Consider the following 12,675-nt stretch of genomic DNA (forward strand, 5'->3'; position numbering starts at 1 on the left):
AAAAAAAAAAAAAGAAAAGAAATATATTTAATAATATTTATATTGCCTTATCTAAATTGGAAGACAAACAAAAAATGATATATGTATATTATTTTATTTATTCGTTTTTTTCTTTTGAGATGGAGTCTTGCTCTGTCACCCAGGCTGGAATTCAGTGGCATGATCTCAGCTCACTGCAGCCTCCGCCTCCTGGGTTCAAGCGATTCTGTTGCCTCAGCCTCCTGAGTAGCTGGGATTACAGGCATAAGCCACCACACCCAGCTAATTTTTGTATTTTTAGTAGAGACAGGGTTTCACCATATTGGCTAGGCTGGTCTCAAACTCCTGACCTCAGGTGATGCACCCACTTTGGCCTCTCAAAGTGCTGAAATTATAGGTGTGAGCCACCGTGCCTGGCCCCAACATATAAATAATATGTAAATAATAACAAAACTCAGTAGAGTTGAGTGGAAGATCATGTAAACCAGCTCCTTTTAACCTTGTTCTGTGAGTCCAGAATTCTATAGATTCTTTGATTTCTACTTCAATGACTTCTTAATAATAGTTAAATAATTGTGCAAATAAATAACAGGGATTTATTTTATAATAACATCTTGTTATCTTAGGTGATTCCCAAATTGCTTCATTTTTTATTTTAGTCTTTTGAAGAGAGTCTACCATGGTGGAGAGACTCTTACATAATACAAGGGTACATAATACAAGGGTTTATTTAAGACTAACCATTTAGTATAAAACAAGAAGGTATATTTATATGTTTATGATGATCATTTCCCAAAGTTAGCTTATTGTTAAATGATGCAAAATTCAGGGAATTAAAGCAAACAACCCAAACTATTTTAGTATTCTTCATAATGACATAAGTGATCTTCTTTAATACTGTCACCAAAGGTAAATAAATATTAATGACAATTGTGATTTTCCTGAGTGTCATCAGCCACCTTGCCTCTATTATCATTATTGGTTTTGTTATTTTCTTGAAGTAATTATATGGCCAGACCAAAATGTGACCTTCCTACTTTCTTTCCTGTGTTTCTGGAGAACATGCTTTCTCTTGCTTCTAGAGAATTTAGGCCTGATGTGACAATATTTTTCCACTGCAGATTCTACTGGAATTAGAGTCTGAGGTTTTTCTGTTTTTTTTTTGTTTGTTTGTTTGTTTGTATTTTTCTTGAGATGGAGTTTCACTCTGCCACCCAGGCTGGAGTTCAGTGTTGCTATCACGGCTCACTGCAACCTCTGCCCCCCCAAGTTCAAGCAATTCTCCTGCCTCAGCCTCCCAAGTAGCTGGGACTACAGGCATGCACCATGCCCAGCTAATGTTTTTGTATTTTTAATAAAGACGGGGTTTCACCATGTTGATCAGGCTGGTCTCGAACTCCTGACCTCAGGTGATCTGCCTGCCTTGGCCTCCCAAAGTGCTGGGATTACAGGCGTGAGCCACTGTGCCTGGCTGAGTCTGAGTTTTTAAGATGGAAGAGATTTGAGAAATGGTCTAGTTTGATTCCTTCATTTTCCAAATGAGAAGACAGAACCCCAGGTTCCAGGACATGACCCAAGAAGCCTTTGAACATTGGTTAAACTGACTGATTATAGGATTTGCCATTTTGTCGAATATTAGAATAGTTTGTATTTAATATATGTAGAAGGATTATTATTATTATTATTATTATTATTATTATTATTAGACAGAGTCTTGCTCTGTTGCCAGGCTGGAGCGCAGTGGTGTGATCTTGGCTCGCTGCAACCTCCACCTTCCAGGTTCAAGTGATTCCCCTGCCCCAGCCTCCCAAGTAGCTAGGACTACGGGCATGCACCACCACGCCCAGCTAGATTTTTGTATTTTAGTAGAGACAGGGTTTCACCATGTTAGCCAGGATAGTCTTGATTTCCTGACCTCGTGAGCCACCCGCCTCAGCCTCCCAAAGTGCTGGGATTACAGGCGTGAGCCACCGTGCCCAGCCCTGAAGAATTATATTTTATAAATTAGTAGGTAGCTTCCACAAGAGGCATGTAGAGATTTGGAAGAAAACTGTTTATACAAAGCTAAAACTCAAATGTACAAACATAGTATTCAGTAGCCTTCAGTAGGGGAGCAACACAGGTGAATTAATAAGGCCAAGGAGGCACCTTTAAAGAAAAGGGAAGAGAAGGGAAGCTATTTGTCCAGAAAACAGTGATTTGAAGAAAACCAGTCTGGAAGTGTATGATGAGGGTATATTTTATAAAAGATTACAACTAGCTGCTTTGCCTTGTCATGAAATAAACAAATAAGAATTAATTTTTAGAAGCGGTTATAATAACTTTAAATGAGGAGTGTTGCTACCTATAGTTGATTGTAAGGGGAATTGGGCTTTTAAATATAATACTGGGTTAAGTACACATTCTTCTGAGACCCTGTCAGCAGAATGCTGATGTTTGTAATTGGAAAAGAGAATGTCTCTTAAGGATCTCTTTAACTAGTCAGCTTAAGACACAGATTCTCATCCTCAACTAGAATGCTATTCCTATTCACAAAAACCTGGGGAATATGATCACATTAATGCCCAATAGATTTATAGCAAGAATAAGAGCAAAAGAAAATCTATGTATTTTTGAAGACATGGACTTCCCTAGTGGATATGTTTTCAGATTCTAAGAGTTAGAGGTAAAAATAAATTTTTAAAGTTTATTTTTTTAAAGTTACTTTATTATTTGTATCTGCTTTGGTAAAATTCCAGAATAAGACACTGATTTCTATTGTTTTGGTTAACTTTTGCCTTCCTCATACTCTCTGTGAGTATTCTAAATTTGAGATTGTTGGTGATAAATCAATTTCCTGAGAACAATTTAGCTAATATTAAAACTTAATATATATGGTTATTATTTTTAAAGTTTAATTTTTTTATGTTTACATTGTAAAAAGTAAATGACTGAAATTTAGGTAACATGAGGAGAGCAATATTCTGAAAAATGAGGTGAAGTACCAATTTAATGTTTAGATAAAGACCAAAATTTCTTTAGAATAACTTTTATTTAAAGACATATCAAATTTAAAACATTATTATGACATTGTCAATTTGAATAAGATTGGTTTTTAATCTATGGCTAGAGAAAATTTATAAAAGAGCCAACAGTCTCTAGTTTGTAGTTTTATCCAATTTTACTTTTCATTCCTTTTGAGGGTAATTTCATTACATTCTATCCGGCAAACGGGAGATGGCAGCATTACTTCAGCCATTCAAAAAGACACTCAATCCCTTCTGAAAAGAGAAGGCTGGGAGCTGATGGAGAGTAGAGATTTAGCAGCAGGTGCTACAATGTACATAGAACAGAGGAATGTATGTTTCCTATGTAGGGTACATAGGAAACAAATGTGAAATAGAACTGTTTAATGCCTCTGAATGCTGCAGATTTTTACGCATATTTTCCAGTGTAACAGGCCCTTCCCTTGTAAAAGTGAAATGGGTCAGATGTTGAGATTTTTATGGGATTTAGAAAGCTGTGTATGCATAACAAAGAGCTTGGCCCTACAGCTGTAGGATTTTTAATCTCTATTTTTTTATAGAGTAGTAATTTTCTAAGAACACTGGACACTCATTTTCTTTCTTTCTTCTCAAATTTCTAAGCATACATTAATAATAATATGGAACTCGGGTCTCAGGTCAAAAAAATACATACATGATCCAAACTATTGATATCTGCTACAACTGTTAATGCAGGAGATAAAATATTAGATTGGTAAATCCATGGGCCTCAAGGCCTCAGCTCCTTTTTCATGTCTAATTTGATACCTCTCTTTTTGGAAACAACTTCTAAGGAACGCAGATCTGTAATATACAAACTAGGTATATTTTGTTGAATTTTTTTATATATCTGTAAATAAATTTACTTATGTTTTGTTTGTGAAAAATTTGTAATAGTCTGTCTTAGCTTCTTTCAGGAAATCTAACCAGCTATTGGAAGACTGCTTGGAAGATCAAAAATTTTATTAACTTTAAGTAAAAGAAGAGAAAATGAAGGCCTAAATAGAAGTTTCCTTGGTGCTGATATTAGACCTTTACCCTGGTTAAGGAAGAAAAGATTCAAAGAATTGTTCAAAGAGTCAAAGAAAAGATCAAAAATTGTTTCCATTCAAAGAATGGAGACTTGCATTCCAGCCTTTATCTTCGTTTTAAATTCTATATTCTTAGGAGCCTTGTTTAGGAGATATTTCTCCAAACCCTAATTTTAAAATATGGATTTTTGTTGCTCATTTTAACTAATGTCTGAGCTTTAATTTCCTCATATCTGCACATAATCTGCTTCAGACTATGATTGCTTTTTTTTTCTCTTTTGAGAAAGCAACCTTTCCATGTTGGCATAAATTTGACTTGTATGTACTAAGCAGAACATTTTATTAATATGCTAACCATTTTTCCATTAAAATCCAAGGCTATCACATACATAAATATAGCTTTTATGGGTTCACCAGAGATCCAAACGTGAACCTGAAATTTAGTCTACCACTTGGCAGCTTATGTCAACTGGCAGGGCTACTATATCAGAGATAATGACTTGAGTGTGAGTTTGAATAAATGAAAACCATAGATGTTTAATCATAATGCAGTCAGAGGTTTATCCTGGGCTCCATAAATAGTGGGGAGGGCATAACTGATCTTGAAACATTTTTCACTTTTCTTTTTCAATATGTTCTGCCTTCTCATTAAGTAATTGTGAACAAGGACACTGGTACTAATTTTTAATCCTCTTTGACATGCTAAGGGCTTTAAAATGTGATATTTGACAGAGTCTTGGTCTATTTGTAGGGCCAACCACCGAGCACCAGATTGGAGATTCTTATGGTGTCCATACTAAGGCCGTTGAAAAGTGATAACTCAGAGGTGAATGCAAGGGTTTTTAAGATGTCTGTGTCTGTACCTGTATCTGTATCTCTCTCTCTTTCTCTCTTTCTCTCATTTTGTGGTTGGTCAACATACACCGGCTTTATAGTCAGGGGAGCTTGGATATGAATCCTGCTTTGGCAGTTACTGATTGTGAGACAACAGAGAAGTCATTTCACTTATATGAAGCTCATGTTTTTTTCTCTAAAATAGTTATAATAATACCTGTCTTATAATGTTTTTGTGAGGATGAGATGATATGTATAAAGTGCTTTTGTCCAGTGTCTCAAACATAAATAATGGTGGTTGTTGTTATGATACAGAATTATCAGAGCAAATTTAAATGTATATAATATTTTTAAAGAATACAATTTGATTACTTTTTCTTTGCAAAACCCTACCCTATATAAAGATAGTTTTAAGATCTGTTAAAGCTCAAATATTCCCTATGGAATAGGTTATAACTTTTAGTTACACAGTGCTTGAGACAATATATTTGTGTAACCTTCTCCAAAAAGTTTTATAAATAGCTTTCATAGGCCATGGACTTTATTAGGGTCCCAGTCCTAAGGGGTCTATAGAAGCCTGTCTAAAGATTATTTAGAAAGATTATAGAAAACTGTTCAGTCCAATGGGTGTTTATGTCTGTTCAGACCCTTGCTCTTGGCTTCAGCTTTCAACTGTGGCTTTGTGCCCCTGGAGATAGCATGCTTGTTAAGCGCATTGATTGTAGCCACTTAGAGCTGCTGCTGCTCTGAACAGCATTGCCCAAACAGAATATTCATTTTTGCACACTATTTACTGAGTGTTTAACACAATGTTTTACTTTATGTAGAATTTTTTTTGTCACCTAAGAAACGAGTTTAAATATTTCATTTAAATATTTCCAAAGTCTAGGCCTTCTGCCTTGGAAGTTCTTTGATGTTGAGTCCTTTGTGTTTTCTTTCAGTTACAATTCAGGTGTTTGAGCAATGAGGTCAGATAATCTTGTTCCTTGCTCTTAGTTCTTCTCTGCCTGCCCTTTCTTAATCTCTTCCGGCCCCTTATTTTTACAGCCCAAATTAGCCTATAGATTGCATCTTTGGTTAAGAGTTTCTCGAAGGTAGGAAACACACTTCTTATGTGCTTTTCTCAATGGCTAATTAAGATATTTTGTTCAAAAGTACTTAAAATGAGGACATTAATATGATCTATGATCATACTTTCTGTGTTGGGGGTGCCAAATACTATTTGCATTGACAAATATGACTAAGCTAAAATGGGGGCTCTTAATTCTGGAAACATGATAATTGAATACCGTGACAGAGATGATGAATAGTACAGATTGAAAAAACAGTCTCCCATTACCATTTAGGTTAATCCATCGAATAATTAAATAAAAAATCTCCTTTACATATGAAATAGACAACACATTACTCCAAGAGATGATATATGCTGAAAAGGGGAAGATTTGAATAAGTATAGAGGAAAGTTGTAGAATGAATAATGAAAGGAAGCTGCATATTTTGAGTGTATCTCTATACTTTAAGGGTAATGTCAGCCGCCGCCATCTTGGGATCTCTGCCAAGATTGAGCCATCCTACTGGACTGCTAGGACCCTGGCTTTGACAGTAGGGCTGTTGTTATGTTTTCGGGAGTGATAGAGAATAGAATTTCAGTTTTAATTTTAAAATTATTTTGTCTTTGTCTCCAGCACCCTTCATCATCCTTACCTAATAAAATCCCTATCCTGGTTCATACAACACTTCTCCTCATCCATTCCTGCACCACACAGCTGAACATTATTGCAGAAAAGCACACAACCAAGCCAACTTGTTTCCTCTTGGTGTATAAGGATGTAGGTAGGAGGTTAGATGTGGAGGTAGCAACTTGGGAATGTTATTTCCTGATTTTTTTTTTTTTTTTTCAAGACGGAGTCTTGCTCTGTTGCCCAGGCAGGAGTGCAGTGGCGCAGTCTCGGCTCACTACAAGCTCCACCTCCCTGGTTCATGCCATTCTCTTGTCTCAGCCTCCCGAGTAGCTGGGACTACAGTCGCCCACCACCACGCCCGGCGAATTTTTTTGTATTTTTAATAGAGACGGGGTTTCATCTTGTTAGCCAGGATGGTCTCGATCTCCTGACCTCATGATCCGCCTGCCTCTGCCTCCCAAAGTATTGGGATTACAGGCGTGAGCCACCGCACCTAGCCTTTCCTGATTGTTTTTACTTTCTCTCAGTGGAATAAGGAAGTAAGCTCATTAGCCAGAAAGAGGATGAGGGAGGAGGAGGTGGTGGAGATTTGAGGTGAAAGGAGGGTGACAGAGTAAATAGACAAAGCATGTGATCCTATATTCCCTTAAGCTGTGGTCCCAATTTCTTGATTCCTATTTATAGCAAAACTCAAAAGAGTTGTCGTTCTCCGCATTGTTAGCTACACTTCCAGTTGATCTTGAACTCACTTCAATACGGTATTTGCTGTCAACATTTCTTTGAAGCTTGTCTTCTCAAGGTCACTGGTTATTTCCATGTTCCTAAATTTAATGGTTCTCAGTCTTTTAATTTTCTTGACATCTCGGTGGCATTTGACAGTTGATCACTCCTTCCTCTGTGAAATACTTTCTTTACTTGCCTTCTAGAATCCTCTACCCTTCTGTTTTTTTCCTGCTTCATTTGCTTCTCCTTCTCAGTCACATTACCAATTTCTCCCCTTGTCTCTGTCCTAAATATTGCAAACTCAGGTTTCCTTCCTGGATCTTTTCTTTTTTCTATCCACACTCACTCTCTTGGTGATTTTATCCTTATGTATGTGGAGGGCTTTCCAATTTACATCTCCATTCCAGACCTTTCCCCTGATCTCCAGGTGCATGGACTTAACTGCTCACTTGACATTTCTACTTGGTTGTGTAACAGGCTTCTCTAATCAAACTTCTGATCTTTCCTCAAAAAATTTACTCTACTCCTAACTCTTCCTTATTACTCTAAGGACAACTCTATCTTTTTCCTTTCTTTTTTTTTTTTTTTTTTTTTTGAGACAAAGTCCTGCTCTGTCGCCAGGTTGGAGTGCAGTGGCGCCATCTTGGCTCACTGCAGCCTCCGCCTCCCAGGTTCAAGAGATTCTCTTGCCTCAGCCTCCTGAGTAGCTGGGATTACAGGTACACACCACCATGCTCAGTTAATTTTTTGTGTGTTTTTAGTAGAGACAGGGTTTTGCCATGTTGGCCAAGCTGGTCTCTAACTCCTGACCTCAGGTGATCCACCTGCCTCGGATTCCCAAAGTGCTGGGATTACAGGCGTGAGCCACCACGCCTGACCAACTCTACCTTCTTAATTGCTCAGGCCAAAAAATTTGGAGTCATTCTTGTATCCTTTCTTTCTCTTATACTCCATAGTCATCTCTGTCAGCAAATCTCGTTGGTTTTGCCTTCAACATTCAGTCAACATGTGATGATTTCTTACCACCGTTACTGCTTCCATTCTGGTCCAAATCACTATCATCTCTCTCACTTGGATAACTGCAATAGCTTTCTAACCCCTTTCCACCTTTGACCCTGACATTCTGTTCTCCCAAACAGCAGCCACAGGAATCTTTTGAAAACCTAAATTTATCATTTTACTCCTCTGTTCAAATCCTCTAGTAGCTCTCCATCTCACGCTGAGTAAAAGGCAGTCCTTAGAGTGGCCTAATACAATCTGACTGTCTGCTGCCTCTATAACCTTTTCCCCTACCTTCCTCCCTCCCTCACTTTACTTAGCAACACTGGCCTCCTTGCTGTTCTTTGATAGTACCAACCATACTCCTGCCTCAGAACCTCAGGACTTGCTGTCTCCTCTGCACAGAATGGTCTTCCCCCGTGTTTCTGCATATCTCACTCCTCCATCCCCCTCAGATTTCTGCTCAGATGACACTTTAGGAAGACATTCTCTTGATCATCCTATCCTATTGAAAATAGCAGCCCCTCTTTGTACTGACTGCTTTCTATTCTAGTAACGAACCGTAGAAATGATCCCTGAAATAATAGTCTTAAGGCTCCTTTCTTTCTCCTCCCCTTCCTTCCTTCCTTCCTTCCTTCCTTCCTTCCTTCCTTCCTTCCTTCCTTCCTTCCTTTCTTTCTTTCTTTCTTTCTTTCTTCCTCTTTCTTTCTTTCTCTTTCTCTCTCTTTCTTTCTCTCTCTCTCTCTCTCTCCTTCCCTGCCTGCCTCCTTCCCTCCCTCCCTCCCTCCCTCCCTCCCTCCCTCCTTCCTTCCTTCTCTCTCTCTCTCTTTTTTTTTTTTTTTTGAGATAGTCTTGCTCTGTCGCCCAGGCTGGAGCGCAGTGACGCGATCACGGCTAACTGCAACCTCCACCTCCCGGGTTCAAGGATTCTCCTCTTAGCATTCCAAGTAGCATGGATGGTATGTGCCACCATGGCCAGCTAATTTTTGTATTTTTAGTAGAGACAGGGTTTTGCCATGTTGGCAGGACTGGTCTCCAACTCTTAACCTCAGGTGATCCACCCATCTTGGCCTCCCAAAGCATTGGGATTACAGGCGTGAGCCACTGCGCCCGGCCTCCACTTTCTTAAGTTGTCTCTGTACCATTCACCACCATTTGACACTCTGTATTTAAATTACTTACTTGTGTATTATATATCTTCCTCTGTTAAAACATAATTTTCATTTTTATAGAGAGGTAAGGAAGGGCTTCCTGAAGAAGTAACTCTTTAATTGAAACATCAAAGAGGAGGAGAAATTAAATAGGCCCAGAGAAGATTCTTCCAGGCAAAGGGAAATACACATGCATAGGCTTCCTTTTGTGGGGGGAAGCAGGGTGAAGACAAAAGAATAAATAAGGCCTCACTCTCTCACATTGGACTCCTCCATGATGGCTGAAATTATGGCCACCAGGAACTCTCAGGCTGAGCTCATCACACTCATGACCAGAAAGTAACTCAGTGTTAGTCTCTCTGCTTCTATGTTCATAAACTCTAGAGAAGGCCTTGGATGAGCCCTCTTGGGTTAAGAGACAAATGGGAGGAGTGGAGCAGTATGTCTGGTCCAGCTTGGGTCACTTCTTCACCTCTTAGACTGATCCCTGTGGCCAGGAATGTGGAGCCGATAAAAAGATGGCAGCTACCCCTCAAGCTTCATGTTAAATCGTGGAAAGGTACATTTCCCCCCACAAAAATGGGGATGTAAGAATCAAGAGGGAGGCTGAGATGGGCGGATCATGAGGTCAGGAAATCAAGACCATCCTGGCTAACACAGTGAAACCCCGTCTCTACTAAAAATACAAAAAATTAGCAAGGCGTGGTGGTGGGCGCCCGTAGTCCTAGCTACTTGGGAGGCTGAGACAGGAGAATGGTGTGAACCCAGGAGGTGGAGCTTGCAGTGAGCCAAGATTGCACCACTGCACTCCAGCCTGGGCGACAGAGCGAGACTCCCTCTCAAAACAAAAAAAAACTCTCAACATCAGGCCAGATGCAGTGGTTCATTCTTGTAATCCCAGCACTTTGGGAGACGGAGGCAAGCAGATCTCTTGAGCTGAAGAGTTGGAGACCAGCCTGGGCAACATGGTGAAACCCTGTCTCTACAAAAAAAATACAAAAATTAGCTGGACGTGGTGGTGTGGACTTGTAGTCCCAGCTACTCAAGAGGCTGAGGTGGAAGCATTGCTTGAGCAATTGACTGAGGTCGAGGCTGCAGTGAGGCGTTATCACACACTGCACTGTAACCTGGAAGACAGAGTGAGACTCTGTCTCAAAAAACAAAACAAAAACAAAACAAAACAAAACAAAAAACAAACCTCAACATCATCTCAGGCTTGTCCTTGGTATTTTTTTTTCTTGCTTCTCTAAATCCATTCTCCAACTTTGTGGGGAGTCTGACCTGAATGAACTGCACTCATGAGCATCTCTTGTGTTCTACCAGTTAGAGGCACTATCAGGGTGGGAAGTGGGTGAGGCCAGGGTATTTAGTCTCCCGGCTTCCTGCTGGTTCAACTTAGTCCTGTAGGGCTGTAGGGCAGCCCCTATACTCTCCAAGTGTAGTAATAGCTTTTTTGCTGTTGCTAGTCTTGGAATCCTATACCATCCTGCTGTTTCTTCAAACCCTGCTTACTGTTTTTGTAAACAATTCTTTTATTAAAATTTGTTCAGTTATCCAGTTTAAATATGCCATTCATTTCCTGTTTGGACACAGATTGATATAAAAATACAGGATATTCTAAAGGAACAATTTGGGAAAGCTAAAGAAGATAAAAGAGAATGTGCTTTTGTACAAATTCTATAAAACAAACTGCAGAGACCAATCAGAGGAGACTGAGGTTCTAATGCAAAATTTCCAGCAGAGAATGAAACTAGACATCTGCAAGCAGAGAATAAAGCAGGCTGGATTTCAAATGGTCCAAATCCATGCTGATCTATGCTGATCATAAAGATGGAAAGATGAATTAGGATACATTTTGGGGAAGTTCACACATTGATGATGCCCTTTCTGGAAAATTAAGTTCCAGCCAATCAAAGGTTCATAGAAAGATGATGATAATAACTCACTTTTTCTATTTCCTTGGCGTGTACACCCTCCAGACCCAAAATCTCTTCCATTGTTACATTTATTTAGTAAGTGCTGTGATTATTTCATGATATTTATTTGTAAAATAGGATTAACAAATGGGCCACCACTGGTTCACCTGTATCAAGAAATAGCTCTAAAGAGGAAGACATCTGTGGAGGATAAATGAGAGGACACTTAGATGGCCAGAGAAACTCAAAATAAACAGAAGTAAAAAAAATAAACCTGCAATATCTCAACATTTGGGAAGCAATTTATATACCAACTCTGCAATGGTAGAGGAACTTTTCGGAGAAAAATTGGCATTCATCTATGATGAAGAGAACAGGCTGGTTACTCAGGAAATCAATACAGTCTTTAAACCATGGCATAGTTTTTTAAATAAGTGTGCATTAATCTTGCAGTTGTATTTGCAGGTATGCACAATGCTCATGGATCGAACATAAAGAAGAAATTATTGTAATGTCTTAACTTAGTGTTGTACCTAGCAAAGGGCTTTGCATATTGAAAATGCAAGCATTAGTTGAATGAATAAATGAAAAAAATTAATCCACTGGAAAATGAGCACTGACCATTAGCATATCAGTAAATTAGCACTTTTGTTCTCAGTGTACTGTTTTGCTTATTTAACTTACTGTTGTTTTGATAGGGTTCTATTAGTTGATAATAGTATTTATTGGGCCTATTAAAGATATATGTTTAGCATCTGTTTACATTGCTAAAAGTTAATTGGTGGGAATTCAAACACCTGTTGGATCTATCCCTATAGGAATTACAGACAAATCTATTAATGTTAATCATTAATATGCAGCCATTGGACCTGTGCATGTAAATATACAAACCAGATGCTAATGTTGTCAAGTTATTGCTTGTTTTTAGTTTGGATCCTGAGTTTCCTTGGCCACCCTAACCTGAACAAAAGTGTAGACAACAGAACAGTGAAAATCCAGTGCCTCTACTGAGTGGACAAGTACCAGATGTAGCCCCAGATGGGGCATCTCTGCCATCATCTTTATGTATTTGTAAATCTGCATATCAGAGAATTCCATTTTAAGTGGAATTATTAGAATTTTATCAATGCCTCTATAGTTGCCTTAAAAGCCAATTTTATGACATTTGTGAGTATTGGGTAAGAGGAAAAGAATGGAAAAATGTATCCAAGAAATATGATAGATATGTAAATTTGGGTGCAACTTTAGGCTTGAGATTTAAAAATAAAACTGGGATCCTATAGAATTTTTACATACTATATAATAAAAGTCTGCAATCTGATCCTCACACATCTCCA

The sequence above is a fragment of the Hylobates moloch genome, unplaced genomic scaffold (genome assembly GCF_009828535.3).
Source record: "Hylobates moloch isolate HMO894 unplaced genomic scaffold, HMol_V3 SCAFFOLD_2, whole genome shotgun sequence".
Taxonomy (NCBI): Eukaryota; Metazoa; Chordata; class Mammalia; order Primates; family Hylobatidae; genus Hylobates; species Hylobates moloch.